Raw genomic sequence first — 23,777 nt, forward strand, 5'->3', positions numbered from 1 at the left:
ATGTAGTGATGGTCTAGAACACAGTAGAGAAGCTTTGAAATGTCGAATCTAACTCTTTATTGGGCAGACCTTTCACCATAAGAAAAAAATTGAGGAGCCATTTCACCCCATGAACGTGTTTTACCAACGAAGCTGCTATGGGGTAGTCAATAATGTTGGCATAGGGCTTTGTTGGTATGTACCTATACATATAATGATGTATATGTAATTTATGTGAAATACAAAGAACTACAGTGTGCGCTCTGCGTCCAACACTACCTCATACATACATAGAGCTAACGCCGAAGTGCCTTTACGATGCCGCTCTAAAGAAGCAGGTGTTTTCAGCGCAGCCACGACGGAGCGCAGTTAAAACGCAGGTGGCCGTTAAACCGAGCCTCGATGTGAGCTGCGATATGCGTTGACCGGGGCACAGTCCGAACGAGTGCAGAGAACAAAACACGTTTCTCTGTAATTTGCGAGTGAGCATGCTTCCTAGTTCATTAGCTGTATGAAACACAGAAGGACTAGAGTTTTATTCTAGAGGATAAACATGGGGTTGTCCGTTTCCCTCCCGTCGAATGCCATGTATTCAGAGCAGATGGGAATACCATAATATTTGCAACTTCACTGTGAACTACCTAATTATGAAATTTTACTGAAACTCAGCGTAGTATAAGAGTCGTCTTAGCGACTAATTGTCACATAATCTTTATAGGGATAGTTTCGACAAAAGAAGTCACAGCCATTTTCTGTAACGATACTCCCTCCGAAGATGCCGATGTATTGACAGCAGACGGGGATTCTCTAACGTTTACAGCATCACTGTGAACTAAATATGTCAAGTAACTGAAACTCCGTGTAATGATAGAGTCGTCTTAGCGGCCAATTACAGTTAAATTTTTTCCAATATACTTACATTACATTGAGAGCTGCAGAGTATTCGCCGGTATCTAGGCTTTCTCGGAAGGCATTTTCTGCTCGCCTCCACGACTTTTCTTGAGTGCAACCATAGACAGTTTTCCTATAAAACAGGCGGCACTCAAAGCACAACGATTGCGCCGAACACAATCTGCGATCATAGAAAATCATCTGCGGATCGAGCGCTTCGGCTGTCTTCATGACTCGCCGAAGGTTCCAGTGTAATCGCGGGTGGCCGCTTGTGTTCCAGAAAGAACTACACAATTCACGTCGCGCGTACAATAAGATCACAAAAAGCTCTGGTGACAGTAGAACTAATTGCGATTGTAACACGCATACAAATTTGACCACACCTTTTATGCAAAAGGGGCGCGCGTTGTGATCGTGCAAATACGTTATTCTCAATATTGCCCCAAGAAGTCAATGCAGTCGCGGCATCTGTCCTGCATCCTCTTAACACTACGGAAAGGAATGTGTTTCGTGTGCTGTTGTAACCTCTCATTTAAAGCAATTGTTGCTTTCGGAACAATCGCGAATTGTGGTCACTCCACTTTTTCTTTCTTTTTTTTTCCATGAGATTAAGCAAAATGGTGTAAGACGGAGCCATGTTAGGCGAACAGGGTGGATGCCGTATCATTTGTAAGCTTACACGGACGAGTTTAGTCCTTCTTTCACGTGCAGTGCGAGATAAGACATTCTCATACAACATAGTGACAGCTTCAGAAAGCTTTGTTCTACGTTTCTTCGTAGTGTTTTGCCTCAACGTCGCCACTAAAGCATGAATTTTTTAAAATACTTATTGAGTCCGGACGGAGAAAGCTTTTACCACATTTCTTCGTGAGGTGCAATATACGGAATTTTTCACATATGGGACGACTACGAATGATGCCGCTTTATTCGTAATAAATCAATTGGGCCGTATCTGTATTCCAATACCGGTATTGTGGGATAATCCAGTCACTTTATTGGCAAGCTCAGTACAGGCTCCTAAATGTATGGATGTAAAGCGGCTTGTTATTTGCACTGTCTTGGTAAAATTCTCGAACGACGTTGTTTGCGTAATGCTTATTCAATACAGATAAACATGACTGATGATTCCTCTGAATGCATGGTGCTGTAATTAAATACTTACGTCTACTAAAAAGTAAGGCCAATGCACCAAATAAATAATCGAATCAAGGACTACTAGCAAAGCATGCGGTAAATTAAATTGAGGGGGCTGCGCCAATGACACGACCTGAACTTTAGCAAGTTGGCAAATATATTTGTTTGCGGCGTTGTTTTCGCACTCGTTTCCAAAAACATTGCACACCTTTCTTGTTACTTCGTGTCAAGTTAATGTATATGGAACAATAGTAAAACAGACACCATCATATTATATTTATTTGTATTCTTCTATGGTATGATTTCTAGTTATCAATCATATCTTATTTATCTGGTAAATGTAGATTAGCACACATCGGTCACACAATTAGGAGGACTTCAGAATGAAGCAGCGATCAAACATTGAAGTTATACCACTAAACCTTTCTTTATCGCTGCGCTTCTGTTTATAATGTATAATTTAGCAACAACGCAGAACAGTAGCACCAATTATTTACCTCTTGCTTATTCACTCCATTGTTATGCATTTCCTGTTTACTCATGTCACTACAACAGCCTGTTACCATTCATGTCGTATTCCTTATTTGCAACTACTTTAAATTTTGGTTTCTTGAGAGTTGTGGGCTTTTCAAACAATGCTGAGGATACCCGTGTTGCAATATGCACTGGTTATGTTATTGTATCTAGTGGGCCACAGAACGGGACAAGCTGACTAGATACAATGATATGACCAGTGAATTTCTAAACGCCAGAAGGATATACCCACCGCCGAGTCCCAAACTGAATAGCAGGCTGGCCATCGCCTGGAGAGAGCTCCATACGCAACCCTGCCCTAAGCCATTCCATCTGAAACGTATCTTCGCCGAAACGCATCAAGACAACCAGTGCACATTATGCCAAGAAGGGCCAGCAACCCTCAAACAGATGCTGTGGAAGTGCGACGTAGGTATATGAAAGATGGCAGTTGCTCCGGAGGCCCTGTCAGCGAGAAGCTACACCCGCAATTCGCTAGGTTTCCTTTCGATATCGCTGTAATCCAAGAAGAATTACAGCATCTTTAACTTGGTATTTAAAATATACATGTTGTTTTATTTCGTACGATAAACAAAACCCCTTGGTTCCAGCAAACGCTGTTATTGGTCTATGCATGACAACTTCCACAATATTTTTATTCGTGCCTTATGGAACAATTAAGGTGAATAAATGTTGGACTAATAAATTTAGTCAGACACCTACTTGTGAAATATCGATTAAAGGGGCATTATAGCGCCCATCGGCTAGAATATTTGCAGTTCGCGCAAAACAAACTCCTCCCTTCTTCTTTCTTGCAGACATTTATTTGTGACCGCCCTTATACTTCTGCAAATTTTGGACAAGTTGGCACATAAGGCCAATCATCCGCAGTCGATGCGCGAAAAATGTCTTTGTTCTTGTGTTTGTTTATTGGCCGCTAAGGTAACGGAGCCAAGAATACTTCACCTTCCGAGACGAAATCATTTAAGAAATTTGCTTGCTTAACTTGTGACCTATCGCACTAGCATTCCAAGATACTCTCTGTTGCCTGAGCATAATTTGTTGCTTCTACTTTTTAATTATTTTAAAGGTTGACTTCCCCACATCTCTACGTCAATGCAAAATTATTGTCATGGCCCTTTCCTCAGGTGAGCCACAAAGGCCAAAACCCCGGTTGAAGTTAAGCCGCGGAGAAAAGAGAAAGCAAAATAAACGTAGTCAATGCGCACATGCTTCAAGCATGCGGTGAATAAATTTCTTTTGATCAATTTTTTTAGCCTCATCATCTTCAATATCACTGGGAGGGGGTTGCTTGGTTTAACCACATGTAATAAATACATGGCATGGGATTATCGCTTAAATAGTTTCAACCGTACTACCCATTCGCATTGTTTTGATATCGTTGTTTAGATTCCAGTAACAATTGCCCGAATATGCGTTAGTTGCGCGCACACATGGCTTCGTTGCTGCTCCACAAATGGCGCAATAGGAGCTAAATTAGTAAGCGTAAAGATAGGTGTCGCTTGGCAATATATTTATCATACCAGGGCGGAGCGGCCGTTTTTGCGAATGATAATAAACTCGAAGCTGTTGTTATCGGAAATTATGAAGCCTACGAATTTGCAGGTTTTTCGAGAAATTACACGCTTGCTCGGCTATCGACAGCAGCGTTCGACATGCAGTATCGATAAGTGGCGCGAAGAGACTCGTACAAGACGGAGGGAGGCCAATTCGCGCCGAAAATGTTTGACCATAGCTGGTCCCCTAGGTATATGAGCGCGAGCGCAATTCCAAATTACACTCTGGGTCCTTCCTTAGTTTTCTAGTGCGGGTTCTAATGCGTGAAGGGACGTCATGCTCTTCAAGTTGGCATTGTTGCGTAGAGAAGAGAAACCCATAACCGATCATGTACATGTCACGTGCGCAGTTGGCACCGTTGTCACAAGACTCAATTCGAGCTTAACTTGGCCTCCCGCGCGGCCTTCCGATTGGCGTAGATGAGCAGTTGTTTTCTCCATCTGAGCGAGAATGTTAGCGTTTGAGCCATCTTACTAAGCCACGGTAGGTATAACACACACACACACACACACACACAGATATAAATATATATATATATATATATATATATATATATATATATATATATATATATATATATATATATATATATATATATATATATATATATATGTGTGTGTGTGTGTGTGTGTGTGTATCGTTTATAACGTGCAATAATAATGTGTAGGAAAGTTAGTTAGAATGTATGAGAGCCGCAGTAATGATAATTGTTCCATCGAGTTTTCTAGGGTAATGAGCAGAGCGTAGCTTCGCAGTTATCAGTTCTTTGCAAATGAATTTACAAGGTTGAAAAAGCTATCCCAAAGGAAGATGCCAGTGGAAGTTCGTAATTATACACATTGCCAATAGTGTTTGAAACGGGCATTCTTTAGTAATTTGAGGTTGTCATCGACGCCTAATGCGGTGTTAAAGCATACTCATTTGTGAACTATCTGGCATGTAAAATTGGACCCTCGAGGAACTCAGACATGCATTAACGTGAGCAACTTTGAAAAATATAAAAAATTCCAATGTAACGGGGCTACAAGAAACGCTTTAGAATACTTCCACGTTGCTATTATAAGGTCGTCTTTCGAGAAATAAATGAAATAGAATTTTTTTCTTTAACGAACTGGATCACCAATTCTCTTTTAAACTCAATGAGCCCCATTCCGTGGGCGAATGCTTGCATTTGCTTCACATAAAACATATCTACTGGCAGGAGAAAATAAATGTTGCATCAAAATAAAGCAATCGAGGAGGCCTTTACGCGAATAACAATTCCCGCATACTGATATGCGTTTATTATGCTACTCTTGATTATGAAAATGGCTACGTCATTTCCCTCATTGTCCAAAATTTTCAACTCCTTTCCTCATCTATAGGAGGCCGAATACCGCTTTCTGAATCTTGTCTACAAATGACCGCAGTTCTTTTCTTCGGACAAGAGAGAGAGCCAGTGAAATAATAATAAGAAAGTACTGGCCGAAAACCAGTCTGCTTGCCTTCGATGGCAGTCGTGCTAAACGTAAACCTCCTCATCAAATAAACCGTGCACCTTGACGAGCTTTTAAGACAAATCATAGCGAATGATAACGACCACAGATGCGTACCAAACGCTGCTGACGCACCGAAGGGAGCACGATCGCTCGTTCTCAGTGCGAGAAGCTACACCCGCAATTCGCTGGGTTTCCTTTCGATATCGCTGTAATCCAAGAAGAATTACAGCATCTTTAACTTGGTATTTAAAATATATATGTTGTTTTATTTCGTACGATAAACAAAACCCCTTGGGGCAAGCAAACGCTGTTATTGGTCTATGCATGACAACTTCCACAATATTTTTATTCGTGCCTTATGGAACAATTAAGGTGAATAAATATTGGACTAATAAATTTAGTCAGACACCTACTTGTGAAATATCGATTAAAGGGACATTATAGCGCCCATCGGCTAGAATATTTGCAGTTAGCGCAAAACAAACTCCTCCCTTCTTCTTTCTTGCAGACATTTATTTGTGACCGCCCTTATACTTCTGCAAATTTTTGACAAGTTGGCACATAAGGCCAATCATCCGCAGTCGATGCGCGAAAAATGTCTTTGTTCTTGTGTTTGTTTATTGGCCGCTAATGTAACGGAGCCAAGAATACTTCACCTTCCGAGACGAAATCATTTAAGAAATTTGCTTCCTTAACTTGTGACCTATCGCACTAGCATTCCAAGATACTCTCTGTTGCCTGAGCATAATTTGTTGCTTCTACTTTTTAATTATTCTAAAGGTTGACTTCCCCACATCTCTACGTCAATGCAATATTATTGTCATGGCCCTTTCCTCAGGTGAGCCACAAAGGCCAAAACCCCGGTTGAAGTTAAGCAGCGGAGAAAAAGAGAAAGCAAAAAAAAACGTAGTCAATGCGCGCATGCTTCAAGCATGCGGTGAATAAATTTCTTTTGATCAATTTTTTTAGCCTCATCATCTTCAAGATCACTGGGAGGGGGTTGCTTGGTTTAACCACATGTAATAAATACATGGCATGGGATTATCGCTTAAATAGTTTAGACCGTACTACCCATTCGCATTGTTTTGATATCGTTGTTTAGATTCCAGTAACAATTGCCCGAATATGCGTTAGTTGCGCGCACACATGGCTTCATTGTTGCTCCACGAATGGCGCAATAGGAGCTAAATTAGTAAGCGTAAAGATAGGTGTCGCTTGGAAATATATTTATCATACCAGGGGGGAGTGGCCGTTTTTGCGAATGATATTAAACTCGAAGCTGTTGTTATCGGAAATTATGAAGCCTACGAATTTGCAGGTTTTTCGAGAAATTACACGCTTCCTCAGCTATCGACAGCAGCGTTCGACATGCAGTATCGAGAAGTGGCGCGAAGAGACTCGTACAAGACGGAGGGAGGCCAATTCGCGCCGAAAATGTTTGACCATAGCTGGTCTCCTAGGTATATGAGCGCGAGCGCAATTCCAAATTACACTCTAGGTCCTTCCTTAGTTTTCTAGTGCAGGTTCTAATGCGTGAAGGGACGTCATGCTCTTCAAATTGGCATTGTTGCTTAGAGAAGAGAAACCCATAACCGATCATGTACATGTCACGTGCGCAGTTGGCACCGTTGTCACAAGACTCAATTCGAGCTTAACTTGGCCTCCCGCGCGGCCTTCCGATTGACGTAGATGAGCAGTTGTTTTCTCCATCTGAACAAGAATGTTAGCGTTTGAGACATCTTACTATTCCACGATAGGTATAACACACACACACACACACACACACACACACACACACACACACACACACACACACACACACACACACACACACACACACACACACACACACACACACACACACACACACACACACACACACACACACACACACACACACACACACACACAAACACACACACACACACACACACACACATATATATATATATATATATATATATATATATATATATATATATATATATATATATATATATACATATCATCATCAGCCTAGGTACGCCCACTGCAGGGCAAAGGCCTCTCCCATACTTCTCCAACTACCCCGGTCATGTACTAATTGTGGCCATGTTGTCCCTGCAAACGTCTTAATGCCATCCGCCCACCTAACTTTCTGCCGCCCCCTACTACGCTTTCCTTCCCTTGGAATCCAGTCCGTAACCCTTAATGACCATCGGTTATCTTCCCTCCTCATTACATGCCCGGCCCATGCCCATTTCTTTTTCTTGATTTCAACTAAGATGTCATTTACCCGCGTTTGTTCCCTCACCCAATCTGCTCTTTTCTTATCCCTTAACCTTACACCTATCATTCTTCTTTCCATGGCTCGTTGCGTCGTCCTCAGTTTCAGCAGAACCCTTTTCGTAAGCCTCCAGGTTTCTGCCCCGTAGGTGAGTACTGGTAAGACACAGCTCTCATACACTTTCCTCTTGAGGGATAGTGGCAACCTGCTGTTCATGATTTGAGAATGCCTGCCAAACGCGCCCCAGCCCATTCTTATTCTTCTGGTTATTTCAGTCTCATGATCCGGGTCCGTGGTCACTACCTGGCCTAAGTAGATGTATTCCCTTACCACTTCCAGTGCCTGGTTATCTATCGTAAACTGCTGTTCTCTTCCGAGACTGTTAAACATTACTTTAGTTTTCTGTATATTAATTTTCACACCCACCCTTCTTGCTTTGCCTCTCCAGGTCAGTGAGCATGCATTGCAATTGGTCTCCTGAGTTACTAAGCAAGGCAATATCATCAGCGTATCGCAAGTTGCTAAGGTATTCTCCATCAACTTTTATCCCCAATTCTTTCCACTCCAGGTCTCTGAATACCTCCTGTAAACACGCTGTGAATAGCATCGGAGATATCGTATTTCCCTGTCTGACGCCTTTCTTTATTGGGATTCTGTTGCTTTCTTTGTGGAGGATTACGGTGGCTGTGGAACCGCTATAGATAGCTTCCAGTATCTTTACATATGGCTCATCTACACCCTGATTCCGTAGTGCCTCCATGACTGCTGAGGTTTCGACTGAATCAAAAGCTTTTTCGTAATCAATGAAGGCTATATATAAGGGTTGGTTATATTCCGCTCATTTCTCTATCACCTGATTGACAGTGTGAATATGGTCTATTGTTGAATAGCCTTTACGGAATCCTGCCTGGTCCTTTGGTTGACATGAGTCTAAGGTACTCCTGATTCTATTTGCGATTACCTTAGTAAATACTTTGTAGCCAACGGACAGTAAGCTGATCGGTCTATAATTTTTCAAGTCTTTCGCGTCCTCTTTCTTATAGATTGGGATTATGTTAGCGTTTTTCCAAGAATCCGGTAAGCTCGAAGTCATGAGGCATTGCGTATACAGGGTGGCCAGTTTCTCTACAACAATCTGCCCACCATCCTGTGTGTATATAGTGTATATAGTGCAATAATAGTGTGTAGGAAAGTTAGAATGTATGAGAGTCGCTGTAATGATAATTGTTCCTTCGAGTTTTCTAGGGTAATGAGCAGAGCGTAGCTTCGCAGTTATCAGTTCTTTGCAAATAAATTTACAAGGTTGAAAAAGCTATCCCAAAGGAAGATGCCAGTGGAAGTTCGTAATTATACACATTGCCAATAGTGTTTGAAACGGGAATTCTTTAGTAACTTGAGGTTGTCATCGACGCCTAATGCGGTGTTAAAGCATACTCATTTGTGAACTATCTGGCATGTAAAATTGGACCCTCGAGGAACTCAGACATGTAATAACGTGAGCAACTTTGAAAAATATGGAAAATTCCAATGTCACGGGGCTACAAGGAACGCTTTAGAATACTTCCACGACGCTATTATAAGGTCGTCTTTCGAGAAATAATTGAAATAGAATTTTTTTCTTTAGCGAACCGGATCACCACTTCTCTTTTAAACTCAATAAGCCCCATTGTGTGGGCGAATGCTTGCATTTGGTTCACATAAAACATATCTACTGGCAGGGGAAAATAAATGTTGGATCAAAACAAAGCAATGACGGAGGCCTTTACGCGAATAACAACTGCCGCATACTGATATGCGTTTACCATGCTACTCTTCATTATGAAAATGGCTACGTCATTTCCCTTATTGTCCCAAATTTTCAACTCCTTTCCTCATCTATAGGAGGCCGAATAATGCTTTCTGAATCTTGTCTACAAATGACCGCAGTTCTTTTCTTCGGACAAGCGAGAGAGCGAGTTAAATAATAATAAGAATACACAGGCCGAAAACCAGTCTGCTTGCCTGCGATGGCAGTGGTGCTAAATGTAAACATCCTCATCAAATAAACCGTGCACCTTGACGAGCTTTTAAGACAAATCATAGCGAATGATAACGACCACAGATACGTACCAAACGCTCCTGACGCACCGAAGGGAGCACGATCGCTCGTTCCCAGTGCGAGAAGCTACACCCGCAATTCGCTAGGTTTCCTTTTGATATCGCTGTAATCCAAGAAGAAGTACAGCATCTTTAATTTGGTATTTAAAATCTATATGTTGTTTTATTTCGTACGATAAACAAATCCCCTTGGTTCCAGCAAACGCTGTTATTGGTCTATGCATGACAAGCTCCACAATATTTTTATTCGTGGCTTATGGAACAATTAAGGTGAATAAATATTGGACTAATAAATTTAGTCAGATACCTACTTGTGAAATATCGATTAAAGGGACATTATAGCGCCCATCGTGTAGAATATTTGCAGTTCGCGCAAAACAAACTCCTCCTTTTTTCTTTCTTGCAGACATTTATTTGTGACCGCCCTTATACTTCTGCAAATTTTTGACAAGTTGGCACTTAAGGGCAATCATCCGCATCGATGCGCGAGAACTGTCTTTGTTCTTGTGTTTGTTTATTGGCCGCTAAGGTAACGGAGCCAAGAATACTTCACCTTCCGAGACGAAATCATTTAAGAAATTTGCTTGCTTAACTTGTGACCTATCGCACTAGCATTCCAAGATACTCTCTGTTGCCTGAGCATAATTTGTTGCTTCTACTTTTTAATTATTTTAAAGGTTGACTTCCCCACATCTCTACGTCAATGCAAAATTATTGTCATGGCCCTTTCCTCAGGTGAGCCACAAAGGCCAAAACCCCGGTTGAAGTTAAGCAGCGGAGAAAAAGAGAAAGCAAAATAAACGTAGTCAATGCGCACATGCTTCAAGCATGCGGTGAATAAATTTCTTTTGATCAATTTCTTTAGCCTCATCATCTTCAATATCACTGGGAGGGGGTTGCTTGGTTTAACCACATGTAATAAATACATGGCATGGGATTATCGCTTAAATAGTTTCAACCGTACTACCCATTCGCATTGTTTTGATATCGTTGTTTAGATTCCAGTAACAATTGCCCGAATATGCGTTAGTTGCGCGCACACATGGCTTCGTTGTTGCTCCACAAATGGCGCAATAGGAGCTAAATTAGTAAGCGTAAAGATAGGTGTCGCTTGGCAATATATTTATCATACCAGGGGGGAGTGGCCGTTTTTGCGAATGATATTAAACTCGAAGCTGTTGTTATCGGAAATTATGAAGCCTACGAATTTGCAGGTTTTTCGAGAAATTACACGCTTGCTCGGCTATCGACAGCAGCGTTCGACATGCAGTATCAAGAAGTGGCGCGAAGAGTCTCGTACAAGACGGAGGGAGGCCAATTCGCGCCGAAAATGTTTGACCATAGCTGGTCTCCAAGGTATATGACCGCGAGCGCAATTCCAAATTACACTCTAGGTCCTTCCTTAGTTTTCTAGTGCGGGTTCTAATGCGTGAAGGGACGGCATGCTCTTCAAATTGGCATTGTTGCGTAGAGAAGAGAAACCCATAACCGATCATGTACATGTCACGTGCGCAGTTGGCACCGTTGTCACAAGACTCAATTCGAGCTTAACTTGGCCTCCCGCACGGCCTTCCGATTGGCGTAGATGAGCAGTTGTTTTCTCCATCTGAGCAAGAATGTTAGCGTTTGAGACATCTTACTATGCCACGATAGGTATAACACACACACACACACGCACACACACACACACACAAACACACACACACACACACACATATATATATATATATATATATATATATATATATATATATATATATATATATATATATATATACATATCATCATCAGCCTAGTTACGCCCACTGCAGGGCAAAGGCCTCTCCCATACTTCTCCAACTACCCCGGTCATGTACTAATTGTGGCCATGTTGTCCCTGCAAACGTCTTAATGCCATCCGCCCACCTAACTTTCTGCCGCCCCCTACTACGCTTTCCTTCCCTTGGAATCCAGTCCGTAACCCTTAATCACCATCGGTTATCTTCCCTCCTCATTACATGCCCGGCCCATGCCCATTTCTTTTTCTTGATTTCAACTAAGATGTCATTTACCCGCGTTTGTTCCCTCACCCAATCTGCTCTTTTCTTATCCCTTAACCTTACACTTATCATTCTTCTTTCCATGGCTCGTTGCGTCGTCCTCAGTTTCAGCAGAACCCTTTTCGTAAGCCTCCAGGTTTCTGCCCCGTAGGTGAGTACTGGTAAGACATAGCTCTTATACACTTTCCTCTTGAGGGATAGTGGCAACCTGCTGTTCATGATTTGAGAATGCCTGCCAAACGCACCCCAGCCCATTCTTATTCTTCTGGTTATTTCAGTCTCATGATCCGGGTCCGTGGTCACTACCTGGCCTAAGTAGATGTATTCCCTTACCACTTCCAGTGCCTGGTTATCTATCGTAAACTGCTGTTCTCTTCCGAGACTGTTAAACATTACTTTAGTTTTCTGTATATTAATTTTCACACCCACCCTTCTTGCTTTGCCTCTCCAGGTCAGTGAGCATGCATTGCAATTGGTCTCCTGAGTTACTAAGCAAGGCAATATCATCAGCATATCGCAAGTTGCTAAGGTATTCTCCATCAACTTTTATCCCCAATTCTTTCCACTCCAGGTCTCTGAATACCTCCTGTAAACACGCTGTGAATAGCATCGGAGATATCGTATTTCCCTGTCTGACGCCTTTCTTTATTGGGATTCTGTTGCTTTCTTTGTGGAGGATTACGGTGGCTGTGGAACCGCTATAGATAGCTTCCAGTATCTTTACATATGGCTCATCTACACCCTGATTCCGTAGTGCCTCCATGACTGCTGAGGTTTCGACTGAATCAAAAGCTTTTTCGTAATCAATGAAGGCTATATATAAGGGTTGGTTATATTCCGCTCATTTCTCTATCACCTGATTGACAGTGTGAATATGGTCTATTGTTGAATAGCCTTTACGGAATCCTGCCTGGTCCTTTGGTTGACATAAGTCTCAGGTACTCCTGATTCTATTTGCGATTACCTTAGTAAATACTTTGTAGGCAACGGACAGTAAGCTGATCGGTCTATAATTTTTCAAGTCTTTCGCGTCCTCTTTCTTATAGATTGGGATTATGTTAGCGTTCTTCCAAGATTCCGGTAAGCTCGAAGTCATGAGGCATTGCGTATACAGGGTGGCCAGTTTCTATAGAACAATCTGCCCACCATCCTGTGTGTATATAGTGTATATAGTGCAATAATAATGTGTAAGAAAGTTAGAATGTATGAGAGTCGCTGTAATGATAATTGTTCCTTCGAGTTTTCTAGGGTAATGAGCAGAGCGTAGTTTCGCAGTTATCAGTTCTTTGCAAATAAATTTACAAGGTTGAAAAAGCTATCCCAAAGGAAGATGCCAGTGGAAGTTCGTAATTATACACATTGCCAATAGTGTTTGAAACGGGAATTCTTTAGTAACTTGAGGTTGTCATCGACGCCTAATGCGGTGTTAAAGCATACTCATTTGTGAACTATCTGGCATGTAAAATTGGACCCTCGAGGAACTCAGACATGTATTAACGTGAGCAACTTTGAAAAATATGGAAAATTTCAATGTCACGGGGCTACAAGGAACGCTTTAGAATACTTCCACGACGCTATTATAAGGTCGTCTTTCGAGAAATAATTGAAATAGAATTTTTTTCTTTAACGAACCGGATCACCAATTCTCTTTTAAACTCAATAAGCCCCATAGTGTGGGCGAATGCTTGCATTTGGTTCACATAAAACATATCTACTGGCAGCGGAAAATAAATGTTGGATCAAAACAAAGCAATGACGGAGGCCTTTACGCGAATAACTGCCGCATACTGATATGCGTTTACCATGCTACTCTTGATTATGAAAATGGCTACGTCATTTCCCTTATTGTCCAAAATTTTCAACTCCGTTCCTCATCTATAGGAGGCCGAATAATGCTTTCTGAATCTTGTCTACAAATGACCGCAGTTCTTTTCTTCGGACAAGAGAGAGAGCCAGTTAAATAATAATAAGAAAATGCTCTCTGAAAACCAGTCTGCTTGCCTGCGATGGCAGTGGTGCTAAACGTAAACCTCCTCATCAAATAAACCGTGCACCTTGACGAGCTTTTAAGACAAATCATAGCGAATGATAACGACCACAGATACGTACCAAACGCTCCTGATGCACCGAAGGGAGCACGATCGCTCGTTCCCAGTGCGAGAAGCTACACCCGCAATTCGCTAGGTTTCCTTTTGATATCGCTGTAATCCAAGAAGAAGTACAGCATCTTTAATTTGGTATTTAAAATATATATGTTGTTTTATTTCGTACGATAAACAAATCCCCTTGGTTCCAGCAAACGCTGTTATTGGTCAATGCATGACAAGCTCCACAATATTTTTATTCGTGGCTTATGGAACAATTAAGGTGAATAAATATTGGACTAATAAATTTAGTCAGATACCTTCTTGTGAAATATCGATTAAAGGGACATTATAGCGCCCATCGTGTAGAATATTTGCAGTTCGCGCAAAACAAACTCCTCCTTTTTTCTTTCTTGCAGACATTTATTTGTGACCGCCCTTATACTTCTGCAAATTTTTGACAAGTTGGCACTTAAGGGAAATAATCCGCAGTCGATGCGCGAAAAATGTCTTTGTCCTTGTGTTTGTTTATTGGCCGCTAAGGTAACGGAGCCAAGAATACTTCACCTTCGGAGACGAAATCATTTAAGAAATTTGCTTGCTCAACTCTTGACCTATCGCACTAGCATTCCATGATACTCTCGGTTGCCTGAGCATAATTAGAGGTTGCTTCTACCTTTCAATTTTTTTAAAGGTTGACTTCCCCACATCTCTACGTCAATGCAAAATTATTGTTATTGCCCTTTCCTCAGGTGAGCCACAAAGGCCAAAACCGCAGTTGAAGTTATGCATGGGAGAAAAGGAGAAAGCGAAATAAACGTTGTCAATGCGCACAGGCTTCAAGCATGCGGTGAATAAATTTGTTTTGATTTTTTTTTAGCCTAAACATCTTCGAAATCATTGGGAGGGGGTTGCTTGGTTTAACCACATATAATAAATACATTTTATAGGATTATCGCTTACATAGTTTGAACTTTACTACCAATTCGCATTGTTTTCAAATCGTTGTTTAGATTCCAGTAACAATTGCCCGAATATGCGTTAGTTGCGCGCACACATGGCTTCGTTGTTGCTCCACGAATGATGCAATAGGAGCTAAATTAGTAAGCGTAAAGATAGGTGTCGCTTGGCAGTATATTTATCATACCAGGGGGGAGTGGCCGCTTTTGCCAGTGCTCACTCAGCCACACTAGATACATAATTTTTAACTCGAAGCAGTTGTTACCGGAAATTATGAAGCCTACGAATTTGCAGGTTTTTCGACAAAAAACACGCTTGCTCTCCATCTGAGCAGGAATGCTAGCGTTTGAGCCACACACATTGTGTGTGTGTGTGTGTGTGTGTGTGTGTGTGTGTGTGTGTGTGTGTGTGTGTGTGTGTGTGTGTGTGTGTGTGTGTGTGTGTGTGTGTGTGTGTGTGTGTGTGTGTGTGTGTGTGTGTGTGTGTGTGTGTGTGTGTGTGTGTGTGTGTGTGTGTGTGTGTGTGTGTGTGTGTGTGTGTGTGTGTGTGTGTGTGTGTGTGTGTGTGTGTGTGTGTGTGTGTGTGTGTGTGTGTGTGTGTGTGTGTGTGTGTGTGTGTGTGTGTGTGTGTGTGTGTGTGTGTGTGTGTGTGTGTGTGTGTGTGTGTGTGTGTGTGTGTGTGTGTGTGTGTGTGTGTGTGTGTGTGTGTGTGTGTGTGTGTGTGTGTGTGTGTGTGTGTGTGTGTGTGTGTGTGTGTGTGTGTGTGTGTGTGTGTGTGTGTGTGTGTGTGTGTGTGTGTGTGTGTGTGTGTGTGTGTGTGTGTGTGTGTGTGTGTGTGTGTGTGTGTGTGTGTGTGTGTGTGTGTGTGTGTGTGTGTGTGTGTGTGTGTGTGTGTGTGTGTGTGTGTGTGTGTGTGTGTGTGTGTGTGTGTGTGTGTGTGTGTGTGTGTGTGTGTGTGTGTGTGTGTGTGTGTGTGTGTGTGTGTGTGTGTGTGTGTGTGTGTGTGTGTGTGTGTGTGTGTGTGTGTGTGTGTGTGTGTGTGTGTGTGTGTGTGTGTGTGTGTGTGTGTGTGTGTGTGTGTGTGTGTGTGTGTGTGTGTGTGTGTGTGTGTGTGTGTGTGTGTGTGTGTGTGTGTGTGTGTGGGTAGTGCTCACTGACGTCGACATTCATCGTGAGAAGTATTGTGTCGTAATTTTTTCTCTACTCAGCCGTTTCTAACGGCCTTTCTCTCGGTGTCAAATCTCCATTGATTGAAACTCCAAAACCTAACCGTTTCCCTGCCAACTTAGGTATCTGGGAAGGCCATGGTCTACTCAAGCAGCCATAAACTTTCTGCTTAGGCATTCGAATTAGAAGCTCAGCATCGAATCAACTTAGTTCTCTGCGTATGTGTCCCTTGGTGTGGGGCGCTCTTCAAAGGAGCTTTTGCACAACAACTCGTGTCACTCGATACGTGCACTGTGTGGTGCCGCTATTCAAGGAATACCTTTGATATGAACTTCTGTCATGAGTTGTCCGCCTCTGGGTATGAGCCCACCCTCACCCAATGATTATCTTGGACGTCAAGTTGTGTGAACTAGGCATTGAGTACGGCTCACTACAAGTAATCTAAAAGTTCTACGGTGCAGGCTGGAACGCAGCCAGCGACATACATATTCCGACAATCCTAGCTGAATATTGTAACGTAGTACGGACGGTGAAGAAGGCAGCAAATATTGCAATGACGAAACTAGAGTTTTATTGGGCGAACTTGTGCCTTCAAGAATAGGTTACACTCAAAGAACGGCGACAGCGGTGAACACAGTCGGCGATCTTCGAAAATATGATCAGCGGGTCAATGCCGTCGGCTTTTATACATCAGTCATCGAAGGTTTCACAGTAATCGCTGCTGCCGGCGTGTCTTCCAGGAAGTTCTACACCATTCGCGTCTCGCATACATGAAATCAGAGAACATAAGGTTCGGTGACATCAAACAGCAAAAAGAACCATCGATAACATTTGGGAGACTTCCCATACACGCGGGCGTGTGCCGCGCGGGCTGACTGACCAATAAACTTTATTGAAACCAGCGAGAGGTGGTGGCTAGGCCTAGGCATCCCACGTGGGGACGTCGAGGTATTGCTTCTTCGCCGCCTCGCAGACAAGCTGGGTCGCCCAGAGTTGGTAGTGAAGGTTGGAGCTACGCAGGCCAGCGTGCCATCTCGACGAGTGGGTCGTGGGACTACTGCCGGGGTATTGTGGTGCACATTCGCAAAGCATGTGTGGAAGTGCGGCTGGCTTTCTCTCTCAGATATGGCATGTGAGACTGGGGTAAATGTCTGGGTATATCTTGTTGTGACGGTGTAACGAGGGGTAAGCATTGCTTTGTAGCGGGCGGAAAGTTGTAGCCTGCGCGCGGGACAGTTTGTTGTGTGGCCCGGGGAACGTTCTACGCTCTAAGTAGAAGGATTTCACTTGATAACTGTACCGTGTCAGGTGATCCGTACCGGTGGGGGCAGCCTCCCCACTTCAGGCGCGGCTAAGTAGCCCTCGCGCTAGGGAGTGGGTAACGTCGTTGAGGTTGGGGACGTGCAGGTGCTGGGAACAAGACGAGTATAACCTGATGGTCGGTTGAGCGGGCTGCTTGTTGCAAGATCCGCAATGCTTGGTGTGAGATACGGCGGTTGATATAGTTGATAAAGGCGGAGCGGGAATCAGAGGCGATGGTATTGCATGTTAGGTGTAGTGTGGCTAGCACGATGGTTACTTCTTCAGCTTCCTCAGCGTGTGGTGTTATAGGCTGATAGTGGAGAGCCTTCACGCATGGCGATGGCTGCAAAGTGGGTGCCGTGGCGATATTTGGCGATGTCGAAGAAACTCACGCCGTCGTGGTGAGCAATGGCCTTGGGGAGAGCCGTGGCACGTACTGTCCGGCGTGTGCGGTTTTATTCGGGGTGCATGTTTCTGGAAAGAGGGTCGGCGTGAATCCAGGCTCATATGGCGGAGGGGATCTGGTGTTGATTGCCACGTTGATGGTGGAGTTCATACCAAGCGATGTCAGGATGTGGCGGCCCGTCGCTGTGAGAGTGAGTCTCTCCAGCTGAAAGCGGCGTTGGGCCTCGATGAGCTCGTCCAAAGTGTTATGGAACGCTGATTGAAGGGGGAAGTCAGTGCTGGTGTAACCGGGGTGGCCGAGGGCTTGTTAGGCTTAAAACAGTTTAAGCCTAACGTAAAACTCGTTAACGTTTTAAGTCTACCGAGCTGCATAACCAGGTTTGTCACGCAAGGAGAACACTAGCGCTGTATTTCAGAGTGCATTCCAAGCAGTAAACAATCGAATATTCATACTAAGACGCCTGACGTTGTCCGGCCATTGGCTGATTACTGTGTTGAGCATAACCTTAGACCAGTAATATCAGACAAGGAAGGTTATTTCGTAATTATGGCAGACGACCTGTTTTCGGTAAAAGCGATATCAGCTATAGAAACAAATTTACAGCCAGTAAAACTCAAGTCTTCGGCAGTTAAGCAACGTACGGTCGACCTCCTGTCAAGACATAATCTAGCTACTATTGTCTCTGATGTCACGAAAGCAAAACCACTCACCTTAGAACTGTTTTTGTTTGCGAAGACCCATAAGCAAGAGGTTCCATTACGTGCTATAGTGCCCGAGAAAGGGACATGGCAGGCATGCGTGGCTAGTGAAACTCCTTATATTCACTAGTTCTTTCAGGACGATTTCGCATCGCACTAGTTCAGTTTCTCACAGAGGAATATCTTGGTGATTGTACAGCTTTTAGTATGGATATAAAAGACTTCTGTTACTCCTTGCCGCATGACGGGCTGGTAAATTCTTTAAATGAGTGCATTAAAGAAGAAGTGCAAGAGTCGGCTTTTATAGACAGATGCGGTATTTCCATGGGTGCGTTTCTCGAAATTCTGCCAATGTACTTAGGGCCGACTATGGTTGCGTGGAGAGATGGCGTGTTTCTGCAGAAATCAGGAATTTGGATTGGTTCAAAAGTTCTGCCTATTCTTAGCGATATTTACTTGAGAAAGATTGACAACTGCTTAGAGAAGGCCTCGGACGAGTGTGTTATTAAGGTAATTTGTTACGCCTATGATTATCGAATTTTCTGCAATAGGGACGAATTTGATTGTGCTGCTATCTCAGTAAGTGAGCTATTTAAACTTAATTGTGGAGGATGACAGTATATCAAGAAATTTCCTCAGAGACACGTACTACAGTTTCTACACATTTCCTTGGCCTTCGAACAAAATCACATGTGTTGGCAGTGCTCCCCTAGATCTAGGAAGTCATTGTGAAACATTCAATCCAAGCATCCCAAAGAAGTAAAACACGGAATTGCCATGTCGCGCCTAAATTCTTATCTCACAACATCCTGCATACACAAAATGAGCGCCAGTCTTAACGCACAGGTTTGGCACCTTTTAGAAGCAAGTTATCCTAATGGAGCAGTGGCCACTAAGGCTGGATGCCTAAAGAAGTTGATTTCGAATCAGACACATGTGATTACAGAAAGCAGTAATAGTAATAAAAGTGTAGTGGCCATTCTTTACAATAATTCAGTATTGCACAGGCTTAAAGGGAAGCTGAAAGGTTTTCCAGAAAAATGGAGTGAACATCTGTACATAATGGTTTTCGACCATCCGAATTCGACTATCGTATCGAAATTGAGCGAAAGAAAGCGCAAATATATTTTATTTCGACGAAAAGTGCAGCAGCGGACACGCCCTGCTCGCGCGTCTCGTTTCCGCCTGTGATTGGTCGGGCGCCTCGTGACGTCAACACTAGTAACCGACCGCTGCCGCTACACATGAAGCGCGGTGCCAGGTAGTTTGGTGCTGTTTTTCTGAGACGGTAATGGAAAATTTAGAGAGGGTGCGTTTTTCTGAGGAGTTCGGCGTTACTCCCTAAATGTACGAGTCGATTGCGATGAGCCGGCCTCTCGAAGAAGCAAACGATGCTGGTGCGAGCAGTGCTTCTTCAGGGAACATGCAAGGGCACTCCACCATGGGTTTTGTAATTGCTTTTTAAGTGTGTTACCGGCGCGTGTCCCTGAAATTTGTAGTCTTAGCTATTTGCATGTGTATTCCTGCTGATCAACTTAGATGGTGTTGCTAAGGGCATCGAGAACCTTAAGTCATATTCTACAGATAGTGCTGATTGCATGAACTTGAAGTATCTTAAACATACCAAGATATATTCCGCTTTAATCTTAACTAAACCATTTCAACAAACGTTAGACGAGGATTACTCGCCGAATTCTGGACAATAGGGAAGGTCATTCCTATACATAGGTCTCAACTATGGACACCCACCACTAAACTACCGACCATATCTATGAGCGGCATCCAATGTAAGATCATAGGGCACATAGTCTTCTTGCATATCGAGAATTAGCTCAAATCAAACTTATTTTTCATTCGTCAAAGCACTGTTTTAGGAAATCGTATTCATTTGAAACGCCAGCTGGTTTTGTTCACTCACGAACTGCCCCCCTTTCTTGATCGATGTTTTATAGCTGAGACAGAGAGAGAGAGAGAAAACATTCAGTTGGACCATTGATGTCGTTGCTCTTGAGGTTGAGTGGGTAGTGTCCTCATTCCAGGACTCCACTGGCCATGGCTGCTCGACGGACTGAGTATTTTCATTGTGTTGCCTCGAGCGGCTAGTCGCTCGAGGCAACTTTCCTAAATTCGCGTGCTACTTTAACGCTCGGAAAAGCGCTCTGATGTAGCACGTATTGAGCGACAGAAAGCTGTATCGGGAATCTTTCATATTGCTCTACAATTTTCTCAGACATTTCTTTCTAATTTTAATATTGGAGGAGTTGATTAATTACTATGACGTATTGTCTAATTAGGCGGGTATCTCCATGCGCCGGCAAAGAACATTACCTTGGTTATGCCCAGCTACGTAGCATTCGCATGTTTTTTTTTTTTAAGTTTGGTTGAAGTTAAGCTATAGTGCCGCGCCTCACGGCTCTAGTCGTCGATGCGGTGATTGGTGCGATACCTGAATTACAAATCGCGAAATGAAAACAAGTATGAGCTGCACTCAAATTTCGCATTAGGGAGCATCGGAACTGTTGCCGAAATTTTTATTTGTGCTAGATTAGACTTAGAGGGAGACATTGCTTGCACAAGAAACAAAAATCAATATATAGATCTTTATTAAAGTTGTGCTAAATTACTGTGAAACTGATTCTTGTACGCCATATATCGCAATTTACGAATGGCAACCGGTGACCTAATGTCATATCTACCGGGAACGAATTCTGAGGATGACACCAGTTTCGAGATGTAGGTCCCCGATATTTGCGAAGAAATGCATTGGCATTTCATTAACCTTTGAGCTAAAATACATAAAAAGGCGTTTGTTAAAATCAAAGTAACACTACTGTGCATATTTCTACCGCGCTTGGGTGCTCTTATCTCTACACAGCGGCTAGGTTCATAACTCCTATGTGTACGGCCTTTGTAAAACCAGGCGTATACGAGCGCTCAAGTAAGGAGTTGAAAAGTTAATTGTGACTTTTTGTTGATTAAGTAATTATGGGTATCGATATCTACTAGACGTAAATTATACTTTTAGTATTGGCGCCTAATAAGTAGGTTTCTGCAAAATGCCACGGGCAATTTTTAAATAAAGACCAGGAATGTGTGTTGTCCACTGCTGAGCAACCAAAGCAGATTACGTAGTTTCAGGGAAGCGGAAGTTCGTGGGGTCTCTCGTAAAAGACTACACCTGCGGTACCATAAGCAGAGGCAAGGACAAAACAAAACTGAATCTTCGAGCACGTGCCAAGCCGCATTCTTGCGCCCTTTTTTCGAAGCAAGCGGCTTCTGTCGAGACATGGAAATGCGCATGCGCGACTTTTCATGCTTGGGTGCCTTTCCGTACACTCATTTCGTGCAAGCCGTGCTGCAGGAGATTACGCTAGGAGAGAGCTGTACTCTCGGCGGCGAAGTGTGCACTGGACTCTCACACTTCACAATGGTCGAAACAGACAACACTCTCTTATGATTATATTCCGCTACTATCGCTATGCCGATAGGCACACGAGCACGAAAAGACGCGCGTGCGCATTGTCATATCCCGACATGCAACACTTGCTTCCGGAAAGAGCGCAGTAATGGAACTTCGCAGGCACTCATACATGACATATGATTTTATCTTTGACTACGTTTTGTGAGCTTGTAAACACAATGTTAAGCCGTTTGGTCGCAGCGTAAATACGCACTGTAATACATGCAATTTCGGTGGGTGTTGCGCTGATCTTGATTAATCCGTCATGAAATGCCAGTTCGATAGCAACTTTCTCAACTTCGAAGTCACTGATATTTCGCCGGTTAGTTTGCCAGTAATAAATGGCACTGGTCGATGAATAGAAATATTTGTCACTAAACACACCCAAAAAATAGCTATGCCTAGCGACAAAAAATGGATAAGATCGCGACACTAGTCCCAAAGTAACATTGGGGTGGAAGCGACGCAGTTGTGCATGGCTCCGCATGACAGTTTACAAACTGTATTTCTTCAACAAACTTAGACTTTTTAACCTATAAATATAAGTACATGAACATTTCGTGCATTCCGCCTCTACGCAAATGCAGTCGCCGCTATCGGTAAACGAACCCGCGACCTCGCGCGCAGTAGCGCAAATGCATAACTAGTGAGTCCCGTATCGGGTGTGAAGAACATCCCTTTTGCTTTCCAAAATATTTGTCCATTCGATATCCCGTTCATTAGATTCGCGATGAAGGTTAGCGTGCTGTTTTACTCACCCAGCTCACCGAGCTACTTCAGTCAAGGCAATACATGGCACTATACCAGCGGGAACGTGGTGGCAGAACAATGCAAGGACACAGTCCGGAGCTGCAGACAACCGCACCGTAAGCAGAAGCCGGGAACCACGCGCGCGAGCGGCAACATTGGATTAGAAAACACTTACACATGAACAGAGGGCAAGCACAGGCGCAGGAACAAGCATGCCAATTAATTTGCGATGCCGCGATAGAGCGAGACAAACAGCAAAGCCGCGGCAAAGCTGCGTATGCAGCTCCATTCGGGGAGACAAAGAGAAACTTGCAGACCCCGTCAGCTTTCACCAAACGGGACGGTTAGGTAATATGGCGCCCAGAAATTGTAATTTCGTTCAGGAGCTTACCAAACGCGCTTATTCTCCGCTAAAAGGGTGTGGTTGTCCAAGTCTTTGCCCAACAGGCTCGGCTGTAAGACAGTAAAAATAGCTCGTCGCGAGCTGAAAAGGAGCCTTATCAGAAGACTGGTGTGTGTCGCAGGAGCACGCAAGCTATTCGTGCTGCAAAGTGACAATTGGAAGCAGTAGCCCCACCGTGGCTTCTACAACCTCACGGCGGCCACCCCTCTGCACGCGAAATAGACGTGCCCAAACGTGTCTAGGAATCGCAGTCCATCGTGGTCGGGTGCTGCAGCATCGCACTTCAAGGGAGTCGATAGCGCTGTCTACGAACTTTTGTCGTCGTAGACACACCATACCGCAGTTTTAAGAGCAAGGCATTAGCGAAAAGCTATTGTTGCTAGAAAGCGCACGCCGCAAGCTGACGATTGCGTCATAACACCACCTGCACCTTATCACCGAAGAATATGCGTATTTTAATATCACAGATTTTATGTAAAACTTTATTGGCTGGTACTCTTCGATTCACACACATTGCGTGACTGCACTCGTGCGCTATCGTATTGCGGCGCTCTCAACCGTGCCTCGAGCCTA

Source organism: Dermacentor andersoni, unplaced genomic scaffold (genome assembly GCF_023375885.2).
Source record: "Dermacentor andersoni unplaced genomic scaffold, qqDerAnde1_hic_scaffold ctg00000041.1, whole genome shotgun sequence".
NCBI lineage: Eukaryota > Metazoa > Arthropoda > Arachnida > Ixodida > Ixodidae > Dermacentor > Dermacentor andersoni.